The sequence below is a fragment of the Leptopilina heterotoma genome, unplaced genomic scaffold (assembly GCF_015476425.1).
Source record: "Leptopilina heterotoma isolate Lh14 unplaced genomic scaffold, ASM1547642v1 Lhet_707, whole genome shotgun sequence".
Classification (NCBI taxonomy): domain Eukaryota; kingdom Metazoa; phylum Arthropoda; class Insecta; order Hymenoptera; family Figitidae; genus Leptopilina; species Leptopilina heterotoma.
This window is the reverse complement of record NW_025111163.1, coordinates 359,358-371,263: the sequence shown is the minus strand read 5'-3', so window position 1 is coordinate 371,263 and position 11,906 is coordinate 359,358.

The following is an 11,906-nucleotide window of genomic DNA, read 5'->3' as shown; positions in this document are numbered from 1 at the left end:
CATGTTGGAAAAATGCTTATATTGCCTTCCACTTTCATAGGATCACCTCGTAATATGATGCAACAATATCAGGATGCCATGGCTATTGTTGGTCGTCATGGTAGACCAGATTTATTTATTACAATGACGTGTAATCCAAATTGGAAAGAGATACAAGAAAATTTATTACCTCATCAAACTGCTTCTGATAGACCTGATATAGTAACTAGAGTTTTTGCATTGAAGGTGAAACAACTTTTAAATGTTATTGTTGACAACAAATTATTTGGAGAGGTTAAGTCTTATGTTTATGTTATTGAATTTCAAAAGCGAGGATTACCACATATTCATTTGTTAGTTATATTAAAAGAAAATTCTAAAATATTAACAGTTGAAAGTGTTGATCGTTATATTTCTGCAGAAATTCCTGATGAAAATATTAATCCTTCCTTGCATTCGCGAAAGGAAAGATAATAACAATGTTTCTTTTGATTTACAGAAAAATACAAAATTGCTCGATTTTTTTAAACTTAATGAGCGTGATAGTACTGCTCGTCAGTATTATTATACACAAATACCAGAACATTATACGTGGATAAAAAAAACTCTTGAATGGCAAAAAAGGAGTCGTAAAGAAAAAGTATTGGGAAGAATGTATTCAGTTAATCCACGCCAATTGGAATTATTTCACCTTAGATTATTGTTACTTACAGTAAAAGGAGTAACTTCTTTCCAAAGTTTAAGAACAGTTAATGGAGTTATTCATGAATCTTTTACATCTGCCTGTTTGGCATTAGGACTTATAGAAGATGATAGTGAATGGATTAGGACAATGGAAGAAGCTACTTTATGGATGATGCCTCATTCACTTCGACAATTATTTGTCAGAATTCTAATTCATTGTCATCCTGTACATCCGGAAAAACTTTGGGAGAAATTTAAAGGTCAAATGTCAGAAGACTATTCAAAAATTGACAATATTGATGCTGAAAAAATAGCTTATAGAAATATAAAATCAATGTTATTGAATGAAGGATATTGTTTAACTGATTTTCAGGGTTTATTAGATATAGATGAAAATTTTCCTGCGCAGGTTGATGATATAAATATTTTTGAACATATAAAAATAGGAGAGCAGAATTATACTAAATTAAATGTAAAACAAAAAAATATAGTTGATTATATACTTGAAGTAATAAAAGATTTTTCTTCTAATAGTTCTAAATGCTTATATATTAATGGTTGTGGAGGATCTGGAAAAACTTTTTTATATACTACCTTATGGCATTTATTAAAAAGTAAAGGAATAAATGTTTGCAACATGGCATTTACAGGCATAGCTGCCACACTGCTTCCTAATGGGAAAACTGTACATAAAGTCTTAGGCTTACCTGTTCCATTGTACAATGATTCATCTTCAAATATTAAAGTTCAGTCAAAAGAAGGACAATTTTTAAAAAATATTGATGTTTTTATTTGGGATGAAGCACCAATGGCTCCAAAATATGCCTTAGAAATTATGGATAAGTTATTAAGAGATATAATGAAATCAAATGAAGTTTTTGGTGGAAAAATTGTAATTCTAGGAGGAGATTTTCGACAAATTTTACCGATAAAAGAACGAGGTACTAGATCAGAAATAATAAATTTGTCAATAAAAAATAGTAATTTATGGCAACATTTCACAAAATACACATTAACAGAAAATATGAGAGCTTTACCAGATGAAACAGAATTTGTAGAATTTCTACTTAAAGTTGGTAATGGCGAATTAAATGATATAGATGATAACATCGAATTACCAGAACATATTATTCAACAAGGAAATATAGATATTGCTGAAGAAATGTATAGTCATTTGATACAACAGAAAAAATTTAAAGATTTGTCAATGTGTGCAATTTTAGCACCAAGAAATGTTGACGTTGATGATATTAATAAGAGGGTGGTAAATCTCTTAGACAGTAAAGGTGAAAAAATATATAAAAGTATTGATTCTACTAAAAGTTGTGATAATGGAAAATTTTCTGAAGTTTTATTACCAGAATATTTAAATACTCTCTCTCCACCTTCTTTACCACCACATGAATTACATTTAAGAATTAATTCTGTTGTAATGCTTATTAGAAATCTTAGTATTAATGAAGGATTATGTAACGGAACAAGGTTAATTGTTTTAGATTTATCACATAATGTTATTAAATGTAAAATATTAACCGGAGATAAGAGTGGAAATATTGTTTTTTTACATCGAGTAACTTTATATTGTGAAAATTTATATCCATTTACTTTTAAAAGACGACAGTTTCCTATAAAATTGGCTTTCGCAATGACCATTAATAAATCTCAAGGTCAAACATTTAATAAAATATTCATTGATTGAAGACGAGATGTTTTTAATCATGGTCAGATGTATGTTGCATTATCAAGAGTAAAATCATTTGATTCCGTAAAAATATTTTTAGGAGAAAATAGAAGTAATATATATGGGACATTCCACGTCAACACGGACAGAGCTCTAAACAAAAATTGCTTTGATGGATTTAAACGTTCTAGGGCTTAAAAGATTTCTACGTTCATGTACTTTAAGATGTCGATGGGCGTTTTTTGCAAAATTCCATTTCCGATGCCAATAGAACTGTCAAAAGTCAAAAGATCCAAAAATCTCAAAATACTTTTATGAATTAAAAGCAAAAAACGAGGTAAATTATTCTGTAACTCATTCTTTATCAGTTTTTAGGGTTCCCGAATATAAATCTAAAGTTTTTTTTTAAAATCCAAAATGGCGAATTCAATATGGCGGACAAAATTCAAATTTGATCAGATTCGATTAAAACTTGTTACTCGGGGGTTTTTAGGGTCGCTGATTACGAATCTGAAGTCACTTTTTAAAAATTCAAAATGGCGGATCCAATATGGCGGAAAAAATTTTCAAATTTGATCCGATTCCCTTAAAACGTGTTACTCGGGGGCTTTTGGGGTCGCAGATTATGAATATGAAGTTACTTTGTAGAAATTCAAAATGGCGGATCAAATTTTTTAATTTGATCAGATTTAATTAAAAAGTGTTACTCGGTGGTTTTTAGCGTATCTGATTATGAATTTGAAGTCTCAAACACAAAGTAACTTCATATTCATAATCTGCGACCCCAAAAGCCCCCGAGTAACACGTTTTAAGGGAATCGGATCAAATTAAAAAATTTTTTCCGCCATATTGGATCCGCCATTTTGAATTTTTAAAAAGTGACTTCAGATTCGTAATCAGCGACCCTAAAAACCCCCGAGTAACAAGTTTTAATCGAATCTGATCAAATTTGAATTTTGTCCGCCATATTGAATTCGCCATTTTGGATTTTAAAAAAAAAACTTTAGATTTATATTCGGGAACCCTAAAAACTGATAAAGAATGAGTTACAGAATAATTTACCTCGTTTTTTGCTTTTAATTCATAAAAGTATTTTGAGATTTTTGGACCTTTTGACTTTTGACAGTTCTATTGGCATCGGAAATGGAATTTTGCAAAAAACGCCCATCGGCATCTTAAAGTACATGAACGTAGAAATCTTTTAAGCGCTAGAACGTTTAAATCCATCAAAGCAATTTTTGTTTAGAGCTCTGTCCGTGTTGACGTGGAATGTCCCATATATAAAAAATTATGTTTATAGGGAAATTTTTGGCTCTTTTTAATTTAGTTTATTTTGTTATGTTGAATTCCTTTGGGATTTCAAATGTGACACATTACATTGAAGGGAAAGATCAGTGTAAATTTTAAAAAATACAAATATTTCTCTCTGCTAACAACACCAAAAGATATAACTTGATTATACTGAAAGAGACTAGACTCTTAATAATAATAATTATTTAATAAATAATAATAATTTGGATTAATAATTGAGGAGACATAAGCAATAAGGAACGAAGTGCAAGGATTGATGCTCCTTTACAATGAGGTAACGTAAATCCTATGTAAGTATTAAATTTTTTTGAATTTTCTCTTCAATAGGTCCTTTTATCACAGTATATTAAGTTCTAAAGTATGAATGAGAAGATAAGGTTTGTAAAAATATGTATTTAAATTCAATTTTTACTCGTATTTATATCAAAAACGAAATGTTTTTAAATTTATTGTAGGAAATTTTTAATCTTTTAAGTTTCTTCAAAAGTATATTGATTTTAAATTATCAATTTCGCTTGAAATGACATAATCGTGATCTTCACAATTTACGTAATTAATTTTTAAAAAATTTAATATTTTAGGATTTTATCATTTTTTTGTATAACAGTTTATAAGAGACATTCTTAAAAATATTTTATTTTATTTTAATATTTTACTTTTTCTAATAAATTTTTTGAAATAATTCTAAATTTAAATTTTCATCTTATACAGAGCAGCTCTATATATTTTTAGGGTTATTAATTGTGAATTCGATTTTAGTTTTCCAAAATTAAATATGAGAGACACATAAAATAAAAATGTTAAATATTTATGAAATTAACGCCATATATTATCACTCACAGAAATAATCTATTAACTTTAAAACTAATTTTCTTTTAAATCATGTCTTTTAACCATTAGTAGTAATAATTTTATTGTAAAAGGAATCTTTTTAATACAAAAAGGTTAGAAGTTTATTGGAAAAAAGAAAATCGTTTGAATACTAGCTGATTTCTTTTGATTTTTACATGAAATCTTTTTATGTCAAAAGGATAATTTCAAGTGATTTGACGTATGTAAACATGTCAAAATAATAAAGAAAAATTAACTACTCTTTAAATAATGCAAATGTAATCTACACAATTTTTACAATAATTCTTTATTTATAAAATAAAGCATTGGATAAATTCAGTAATTAATAATATGTAATAATAATAAAATTAAATTATTTTAATAAAAAAAACAATGTACAAAGTTTAAATAAAATATTAACAATTTTGGATAATTAAATTATGTACTGATATATTCTAAAACTATAATTTAACTAATTAAAAAATGTAGAATCTAAGTTACAACTTTTTAAAATTAAAAAAAAAATTGTTATAAATTTATCACATGCATAATAAAGAAATCTTACTAAAGTTTAAATAAGAAGAAAATTAAATATAATTTATGTTCTTTTAAATTAATTGTAATAAAAAATTTTTTAAATATTTTTACAAATTATTATATTGGAGATAATAGAATATAAATAAATTAGTTTTTGTTTCTAAAAATTTATCAAAAAATAAGATAACATTTTTAATGATTAAGATTTCTCTATTAATAATTTATTATCGCATTTTTCTTTAATTCATAGAAATAGATATTTAATTTTTGATTGTAAAATAAATATAACATTTTTAATTTTGTTTTTTTACAAAGTTAGCTTCAGAAATATTTTTTAAATATTCTAATTTATAATTTTCCATTAATTTTTGTTAATAAGGGGAAACGTTCACAAAAGATGTCACGTTATTTGGGTCGTCTTGTCTTATACTACTTTGAATTTTTGTTTTCAAGGACAATAAATATTTATTTATTATTGATTAATAGAAATAAGAATTTTTTTTAAATATAAAAAAATTGTTATATTCTAAAAGTTGAATAAATAATAAATTTATTTTAATGAATAATTTAATTAATAAATGTTACATAAATTTCATAAAAAAATAAATTGCAGGTTAATTAATATCAAGATTAGCTATAACTTTTTATTTTTAAATTAATTATAATAAAAAAATTTCGTAATATTTTCGCATAAAAAATATTGTAAAAATAGAACAACATTTTAGTAAAGTTGTAAATTTAGTAAATTATTAAAAATTTCTCACCAGGGTTGATAAAAAAATTTAATTTTTTTCCCCTGATTTCCAGACAAGATTTTGACTTTTGCCTCTGACCCTAAAGATTATTATTTTATATTTAAATTATATTTTAAATAAAATTAGGTAATTTTGAAATTCATTTGTACATAATTCCATTTTACATAAAACTTCGTTTATTCAAAAATTCTTGAATTAATTAATTACAATATTGAAAAATAAAAACATGAAATATTTTCTTGAAATTTGTGTTAAAAAACTTTTTCAATAAAATTAATTTTGCAGAATTGTAAAAAAATCAGATTTTCAAAAATTTTATGTTCAAACATTTTCATAATTTATTCATTATTTAAAATTATCCTATTTTTGAAAGTATACTCAGTAATGATTTTAATGTGTTATTATTATTTAAAATTTGAACTGCGAAATCCATATTTTAATCAATAATCTTTTAAATAATTGAATGCTTCTGAAAATTGAATTCTCGTAAAAAATGTTACCAATAAAATTTTAAATCATTAAATTTTTTAGTCAAATTATAAAAAAAATTTGTAGAACAATTAGATACATTTTTTTTAGGAATTCGACAAAAATGGAATTAAAAATAATTGAAATTTCTGAGATGAGTTTTATTATTTATGAAAATGATTGAATTCCTAAAAAGAATTTTATTATTTACCAAAATGATTGAATATCTGTAAAAAATAGTAGTTTATGAAAACAATGGTATTAGTTACGATGAAATTTTTAACACATAATTATAAATAATTATATTCCTTGTAAATAATTCAATTCTTGTGATATTTTTATTAATTCATTTCTGAAAATAAATAGTATTAGTAGATTTTAATTATCAAAATTTGTTTGCTAATAATTAAATTATTTGGGGAAATTTTATTAAAATAGTATATATTGAAAATCATTGAATTGAAGAAAATTTTTGAAAATAATTTTCTTATGAATTCTAAAAATTTAATTTTATCCAGTACTTTTAATATAATCCCTGACTTTGCTGGCCAATTTTTCTTTCCCAAAATATTCCCTAACATATGACAACACTGCTTGTGTTATATTATGGTACAAGGAGAATTTTTGATTCCCAGAATGCGATAATTTTTTCATTTCTATATATTCATCGTCGTATAAATCCCCTAATATTTGTCAGTGCCTTCAGAACCTTCAAGCTGTTAACATCTTCAAAATATTACAAGTTAGTAATGAACAGAAAAATCTTCTTTAATACACAATTACATGTGGTTAATTATTAAATTAAATTTTGTAATAAATTCATATTGTAATATATTTAGTTGGGAACATTTTCATATTTATTTGGAATTTATAGCTTCCTTTCATTGAGAAAGAAATATATATACATATTTAAACTGTTTTGAAGAATATATAAATTATTTTTCTTATCTAATAAATCAAAAAGTAAGACAAAACTTTTATGAATTAAATTTGCTATATTATTATTTTATTAATAATTTTGTCTTTGTTTTTTAATATAGATAAATTTTGATTTTTTATTATAAAATAAAGATAAAATTTTTAAATGTAATTTTTTACAAAGTTCAAGAAAATATATTTCAAATATTCTAATTAATTATTTTTTATAAGAATATTATTAATATATAAAAAAATGAGATGAAAAATATTGCAATATTTTTGTTTTTAATATATAAAATGTATAATACTTGTAAATTATTTGGGATATAATTTAGTAACCAACAAATTAGTACAGGGTTGTCACAGGTCAGGGAAAAGTCAGGGAAAGTAAAATTGGTCAGGGAAATATGGGAAAAGTCAGGGAATTTTATTAAAAGTACTAGGAAAATTGAATTTTTAAAATTCATGAGAAAACTCTGAATTTTGATGTTCTTTTTGTTTGCCTCGTAAACTATGAAATTACCACGAATTTTAATGCAAAACCTTTAATTTTTTCTATTTCTGACAATAATTTCTTTTTAAATAACTTTATTTTATAAAAAGTATTATAAAATTATGACTTATAAATTATTTAATGAATAACTTTTACAAATTTCATAAATACTATATTGATAAAAGAATTTTAGTTAAAAATACTGAAAAAAATTGAATTTTGGAAAAGTTACAAATGATTCCAGAAATTCAAATTATTTTCAAAAATTATAAAAATTCTTTGTAGAATTTAAATTGTGTTCAAAAATTTTAAAAACAATTCTCGTCAAAATTTAAATTATCTTTATAAATAATAAAATTCTTCATCAAAATTCAATTATTCTTAAAAAATTTAATAAAATTTTGGCAAAATTTCACAGGAATTCAATTATTTACAAAAATTTTATTAAATTTTTTCGAAAAAATTGAATTATTTTCATAAGCAATAAAATTTTCAAAGGAATTCAATGATTTAAAATACAAAATTTCATAAAATTTTTCGAAAAATATCAATTATTTAAAAAGGTTTTTATAAAATTCGTCTCAAGAATTCAATTATTTAAAAAAAATTGAACAAAGTTCTTTTCAAGAATTCAATTATTTTTATAAATAATAAAATTCTTCACCGAAGTTCAAAAATTTTTTATTAACTTGAATAAATTTCGTAAAAATAATTATATTATCTTCAAAAGTAATAAAATTCTTAGCAGAAATTAAATGATGTTTAAAAATTTAAAAAAAATTATTATCAAAATTCCAAGTATCTTTATAAATAATAAGAGTCTGCATCAAAATTTAATTATTTTTATAAATTTTAATAAAATTCTCGGCAACGCAGGATTTCAATTGTTTACAAAAATGTTAATAAATTTTTTCGAAAAAATTCTATTATTTTTATAAGCAATGAAATTTTCACAGGAATTCAATTATTTAAAATACAAAATTTCATAAAATTTTTCGAAAAATATTAATTATTTAAAAAGATTTTTATAAAATTCGTTGTAAGAATTCAATTATTTAAAAAAAATTGCACAAAGTTCTTTTCAGGAATTGAAATTAATTAATAATAATTAATTAATATTCTTAATTAAATTAATTAATATTATTAATTAATATTGTAAATATATAACAACATTTTAGTAAAGTTCTGAATTTAGTAAATTATTAAAAATTTCTCACCAGGGTTGATAAAAAATATAATTTTGTTTTTCTCTGATTTTCAGACAAGATTTTAATTTTTTCCCCTAACCCTAAAGATTATTTTTATTTTTAAGAATTTTCTAATCTATTTGTTTATAATTTTATTTTAAATGAAACTTGGTTTATTTGAAAATTCTTAAATTAATTAATTATAATATATTAGAAAATAAAAACACGAAATATATTTTTAAAAAATTGTGTTTAACTTTTTCAAAAAAATTAATTCTGCAGAATTGTGAAAGTTAAAAGTATAAAAAATTCAGTTTTTTAGAGATTTTATTTTCTAACCTTTTCATAATTTATTCATTATTTAAAATTATACTATTTTTGAATGTATACTCAGTAATGATTTTAATGTGTTATTATTATTTAAAATTGAAACTGCGAAATCCATATTTTAATCAATAATCTTTTAAATAGTTGAATGCTTCTGAAAATTTAATTCGCATAAAAAATTTTACCAATAAATTTTTAAATCATTAAATATTTTTGTCAAATTTTAATAAAATTTTAAAACAATTCGATACATTTTTTTTAGGAATTCGACAAAAATGGAATTAAAAATAATTGAAATTTCTGAGATGAGTTTTATTATTTATGAAAATGATTGAATTCCTAAAAAGAATTTTATTATTTACCAAAATGATTGAATATCTGTAAAAAATAGTAGTTTATGAAAACAATGGTATTAGTTACGATGAAATTTTTAACACAATTATAAATAATTATATTCCTTGTAAATAATTCAATTCTTGTGATATTTTTATTAATTTATTTCTGAAAATAAATAAATGTATTAGTAGATTTTAATTATCAAAATTTGTTTGCTAATAATTAAATTATTTGGGGAAATTTTATTAAAATAGTATATATTGAAAATCATTGAATTGAAGAAAATTTTTGAAAATAATTTTCTTATGAATTCTAAAAATTTAATTTTATTCAGTACTTTTAATATAATCCCTGACTTTGCTGACCAATTTTTCTTTCCCAAAATATTCCCTAACATATGACAACACGGCTTGTGTTATATTATGGTACAAGGAGAATTTTTGATTCCAGAATGCGATAATTTTTTCATTTCTATATATTCATCGTCGTATAAATCCCCTAATATTTGTCAGTGCCTTCAGAACCTTCAAGCTGTTAACATCTTCAAAATATTACAAGTTAGTAATGAACAGAAAAATCTTCTTTAATACACAATTACATGTGGTTAACTATTAAATTAAATTTTGTAATAAATTCATATTTTAATATATTTAGTTGGGAACATTTTAATAATTGTTTTGAATTTATAGCTTTTTTTCATTGAGAAACAAATGTACATACATATTTAAATTGTTGAAATATTTCTGTTTTTAATATATAAAATGTATAATACTTGTAAATTAATTGGGACAAAATTTAGTAAGTAACAAATTAGTACAGGGTTGTCACAGGTCAAGGAAAAGTCAGGGAAAAGTCAGGGAATTTTATTAAATGTACTGGGAAAATTGAATTTTTAAAATTCATGAGAAAACTCTGAATTTTGATGTTTTTTGTTTGCCTCGTAAACTATGAAATTACCACGAATTTTAATGCAAAACCTTCAATTTTTTCTATTTCTGACAATAATTTCTTTTTAAATAACTTTATTTTATAAAAAGTATTATAAAATTATGACTTATAAATTATTTAATGAATAACTTTTACAAATTTCATAAATACTATATTGATAAAAGAATTTTAGTTAAAAATACTGAAAAAAATTGAATTTTGGAAAAGTTACAAATGATTCCAGAAATTCAAATTATTTTCAAAAATTATAAAAATTCTTTGTAGAATTTAAATTGTGTTCAAAAATTTTAAAAACAATTCTCGTCAAAATTTAAATTATCTTTATAAATAATAAAATTCTTCATCAAAATTCAATTATTCTTAAAAAATTTAATAAAATTTTGGCAAAATTTCACAGGAATTCAATTATTTACAAAAATTTTATTAAATTTTTTCGAAAAAATTGAATTATTTTCATAAGCAATAAAATTTTCAAAGGAATTCAATGATTTAAAATACAAAATTTCATAAAATTTTTCGAAAAATATCAATTATTTAAAAAGGTTTTTATAAAATTCGTCTCAAGAATTCAATTATTTAAAAAAAATTGAACAAAGTTCTTTTCAAGAATTCAATTATTTTTATAAATAATAAAATTCTTCACCGAAGTTCAAAAATTTTTTATTAACTTGAATAAATTTCGTAAAAATAATTATATTATCTTCAAAAGTAATAAAATTCTTAGCAGAAATTAAATGATGTTTAAAAATTTAAAAAAAATTATTATCAAAATTCCAAGTATCTTTATAAATAATAAGAGTCTGCATCAAAATTTAATTATTTTTATAAATTTTAATAAAATTCTCGGCAACGCAGGATTTCAATTGTTTACAAAAATGTTAATAAATTTTTTCGAAAAAATTCTATTATTTTTATAAGCAATGAAATTTTCACAGGAATTCAATTATTTAAAATACAAAATTTCATAAAATTTTTCGAAAAATATTAATTATTTAAAAAGATTTTTATAAAATTCGTTGTAAGAATTCAATTATTTAAAAAAAATTGCACAAAGTTCTTTTCAGGAATTGAAATTAATTAATAATAATTAATTAATATTCTTAATTAAATTAATTAATATTATTAATTAATATTGTAAATATATAACAACATTTTAGTAAAGTTCTGAATTTAGTAAATTATTAAAAATTTCTCACCAGGGTTGATAAAAAATATAATTTTGTTTTTCTCTGATTTTCAGACAAGATTTTAATTTTTTCCCCTAACCCTAAAGATTATTTTTATTTTTAAGAATTTTCTAATCTATTTGTTTATAATTTTATTTTAAATGAAACTTGGTTTATTTGAAAATTCTTAAATTAATTAATTATAATATATTAGAAAATAAAAACACGAAATATATTTTTAAAAAATTGTGTTTAACTTTTTCAAAAAAATTAATTCTGCAGAAT